Genomic DNA, 4,293 nt, shown 5'->3' on the forward strand with positions numbered 1-4,293 from the left:
AGCAACAAAGGAACATGCATGCCAGATGGCACTTGAATAAGCTGTCCACAGTGATAGAAAAGTAAAAAAAACACACAACAATGTTATAATAAATGTCATTTTTAGCTTCTATGGTCATGTTTTTGCAATCTAAACACTACAAGACTGTTGTAAAGTTGAAGCAAGGATAAAATATCGACTCTAGTGATGACACAGCTGCTTTAATGAGTTACACCCCAGATGGGACTTGAACCCACAATCCCTGGCTTAGGAGGCCAGTGCTTTATCCATTTGGCCACTGGGGCTTACTGACTTTCCCATTCAAGACTGATAGGTTTTTAATAGTCAATTATTTATTTTTGAGAAAAAGTGAAGCTGTTTACTGTGTTCTTTGCATTACCAAGTCCAGCAAGAAATGTGCTGGTACTATCCAGAGCTGTCAGTATGGATTATCATGCTATATTGCTAAAAATCTATTTGATGCAACTGCTTTACCAACAGTGTGTTAATCTTTTCAATTGCTGTTTTGTTGGCTGACTGAAGGAAGATATGCAGTGCATTTGAACCAAAGCAGATGTGTGCTGACAACTTACATTCATAATCATGTTTGTATTTTTTCTTTCTTTCTTTCTTTCTTTCTTTCTTTCTTTCTTTCTTTCTTTCTTTCTTTCTTTCTTTCTTCCATCCTTTGTAATATCATATTAAATATTAAGGTAGAAGATTATAATCAATGACTAATGACATAAGAAAAAGGACAAAACCGTAAACAAAGCTGCTCCAGGTGAGGCTTGAATTTACAACCTTGACATTGCTCAACAGATAATGTCTTATAAGTACCACACTCTGACCAATTGCACCACTGGAGCACTTAGCAGCATGAAACGCTTATGCTAGATGTGGATTTTATTCAATACAATCAGTACAATCATAAGAATTTAAAAAGAAAATCATTTTTGGTGGTGAATGATGAGCAACAAAGGAACATGCATGCCAGATGGCACTTGAATAAGCTGTCCACAGTGATAGAAAAGTAAAAAAAAACCACAACAATGTTATAATAAATGTCATTTTTAGCTTCTATGGTCATGTTTTTGCAATCTAAACACTATAAGACTGTTGTACAGTTGAAGCAAGGATAAAATATCAACTCTAGTGACGACACAGCTGCTTTAATGAGTTACACCCAAAGATGGGACTTAAACCCACAATCCCTGACTTAGGAGGCCAGTGCTTTATCTATTTGGCCACTGGGGCTTACTGACTTTCTCATTCAAGACTGATAGGTTTTTAATAGTCAATTATTTATTTTTGAGAAAAAGTGAAGCTGTTTACTGTGTTCTTTGCATTACCAAGTCCAGCAAGAAATGTGCTGGTACTATCCAGAGCTGTCAGTATGGATCATCATGCTATATTGCAAAAAATCTATTTGATGCAACTGCTTTACCAACAGTATGTTAATCTTTTCCATTGTTGTTTTGTTGGCTGACTGAAGGAAGATATGCAGTGCATTTGATCCAAAGCAGATGTGTGCTGACAACTTAAATTCACAATCATGTTTGTGTTCTTTCTTTCTTTCTTTCTTTCTTTCTTTCTTTCTTTCTTTCTTTCTTTCTTTCTTTCTTTCTTTCTTCCATCCTTTGTAATATCATATTAAATATTAAGGTAGAAGATTATAATCAATGACTAATGACATAAGAAAAAGGACAAAAACTGTAAACAAAGCTGCTCCAGGTGAGGCTTGAATTTACAACCTTGACATTGCTCAACAGATAATGTCTTATAAGTACCACACTCTGACCAATTGCACCACTGGAGCACTTTGCAGCATGAAACGCTTATGCTAGATGTGGATTTGATTCAATACAATCAGTACAGTCATAAGAATTTAAAAAGAAAATCATTTTTGGTGATGAATGATGAGCAACAAAGGAACATGCATGCCAGATGGCACTTGAATAAGCTGTCCACAGTGATAGAAAAGTAAAAAAAAAACACAAAAATGTTATAATAAATGTCATTTTTAGCTTCTATGGTCATGTTTTTGCAATCTAAACACTACACGACTGTTGTAAAGTTGAAGCAAGGATAAAATATCAACTCTAGTGATGACACAGCTGCTTTAATGAGTTCCACCCCAGATGGGTCTTGAACCCACAATCCCTGTCTTAGGAGGCCAGTGCCGTATCCATTTGGCCACTGGTGCTTACTGACTTTCTCATTCAAGACTGATAGGTTTTTAATAGTCAATTATTTATTTTTGAGAAAAAGTGAAGCTGTTTACTGTGTTATTTGCATTACCAAGTCCAGCAAGAAATGTGCTGGTACTATCCAGAGCTGTCAGTATGGATTATCATGCTATATTGCAAAAAATCTATTTGATGCAACTGCTTTACCAACAGTGTGTTAATCTTTTCAATTGATGTTTTGTTGGCTGACTGAAGGAAGATATGCAGTGCATTTGAACCAAAGCAGATGTGTGCTGACAACTTAAATTCACAATCATGTTTGTGTTTTCTCTTTCTTTCTTTCTTTCTTTCTTTCTTTCTTTCTTTCTTTCTTTCTTTCTTTCTTCCATCCTTTGTAATATCATATTAAATATTAAGGTAGAATATTATAATCAATGACTAATGACATAAGAAAAAGGACAAAAACTGTAAACAAAGCTGCTCCAGGTGAGGCTTGAATTTACAAGCTTGACATTGCTCAACAGATACTGTCTTATAAGTACCACGCGCTGACCAATTGCACCACTGGAGCACTTAGCAGTATAAAATGGTTATGCTAGATGTGGATTTGATTCAATACAATCAGTACAGTCATAAGAATTTAAAAAGAAAATCATTTTTGGTGATGAATGATGAGCAACAAAAGATCATGCATGCCAGATGGCACTTGAATAAGCTTTCCACAGTGATAGAAAAGTAAAAAAAAAGATCACAACAATGTTGTAATAAATGTCATTTTTTTGCAATCTAAACACTACAAGATGGTTGTACAGTTAAAGCAAGGATAAAATATAAACTGTAGCGATGAGACAGCTGCTTTAATGACTTCCACCCCAGATGGGACTTGAACCCTTAACCTCTGGCTTAGGAGGCCAGTGCTTTATCCATTAAGCCACTGGTGCTTACTGAGGTTCTCATTGAAGACTGATGGGTTTTTAATAGTCAATTCTTTATTTTTGAGAAAAAGTGAAGCTGTTTACTGTGTTCTTTGCATTACCAAGTCCAGCAAGAAATGTGCTGGTACTATCCAGAGCTGTCAGTATGGATTATCATGCTATATTGCAAAAAATCTATTTGATGCAACTGCTTTACCAACAGTGTGTTAATCTTTTCAATTGCTGTTTTGTTGGCTGACTGAAGGAAGATATGCAGTGCATTTGAACCAAAGCAGATGTGTGCTGACAACTTACATTCATAATCATGTTGGTGTTTTTTCTTTCTTTCTTTCTTTCTTTCTTTCTTTCTTTCTTTCTTTCTTTCTTTCTTTCTTTCTTTCATCCTTTGTAATATCATATTAAATATTAAGGTAGAAGATTATAATCAATGACTAATGACATAAGAAAAAGGAAAAAAACTGTAAACAAAGCTACTCCAGGTGAGGCTTGAATTCACAACCTTGACATTGCTCAACAGATAATGTCTTATAAGTACCACACTCTGACCAATTGCACCACTGGAGCACTTCGCAGCATGAAACAATTATGCTAGATGTGGATTTTATTCAATATAATCAGTACAGTCATAAGAATTTAAAAAGAAAATCATTTTTGGTGGTGAATGATGAGCAACAAAGGAACATGCATGCCAGAAGGCACTTGAATAAGCTGTCCACAGTGATAGAAAAGTAAAAAAAAAACCACAACAATGTTATAATAAATGTCATTTTTAGCTACTATGGTCATGTTTTTGCAATCTAAACACTACACGACTGTTGTAAAGTTGAAGCAAAGATAAAATATCAACTCTAGAAATGACACAGCTGCTTTAATGAGTTCCACCCCCAAATGGGTCTTGAACCCACAATCCCTGTATTAGGAGGCCAGTGCCGTATCCATTAGGCCACTGGTGCTTACTGACTTTCTCATTCAAGACTGATAGGTTTTTAATAGTCAATTATTTATTTTTGAGAAAAAGTGAAGCTGTTTACTGTGTTCTTTGCATTACCAAGTCCAGCAAGAAATGTGCTGGTACTATCCAGAGCTGTCAGTATGGATTATCATGCTATATTGCAAAAAATATATTTGATGCAATTGCTTTACCAACAGTGTGTTAATCTTTTCAATTGATGTTTTGTTGGCTGACTGAAGGA

The 4,293-nt window shown here is 35.1% G+C and overlaps 2 non-coding genes across 2 annotated transcripts; both read right to left on the minus strand.

The window, feature by feature from the left end:
• Nucleotides 1-211: 211 nt before the first annotated feature.
• TRNAR-CCU (transfer RNA arginine (anticodon CCU)) lies at nt 212-284 on the minus strand. The gene has a single exon. It is a non-coding gene; the product is annotated as a tRNA-Arg (tRNA).
• A 2,749-nt stretch (nt 285-3,033) lies between these two features.
• On the minus strand, nt 3,034-3,106 carry TRNAR-CCU (transfer RNA arginine (anticodon CCU)). Its single transcript has one exon. It is a non-coding gene; the product is annotated as a tRNA-Arg (tRNA).
• Nucleotides 3,107-4,293: the final 1,187 nt, after the last annotated feature.

The sequence above is a fragment of the Pseudophryne corroboree genome, unplaced genomic scaffold, assembly GCF_028390025.1.
Source record: "Pseudophryne corroboree isolate aPseCor3 unplaced genomic scaffold, aPseCor3.hap2 scaffold_129, whole genome shotgun sequence".
NCBI lineage: Eukaryota > Metazoa > Chordata > Amphibia > Anura > Myobatrachidae > Pseudophryne > Pseudophryne corroboree.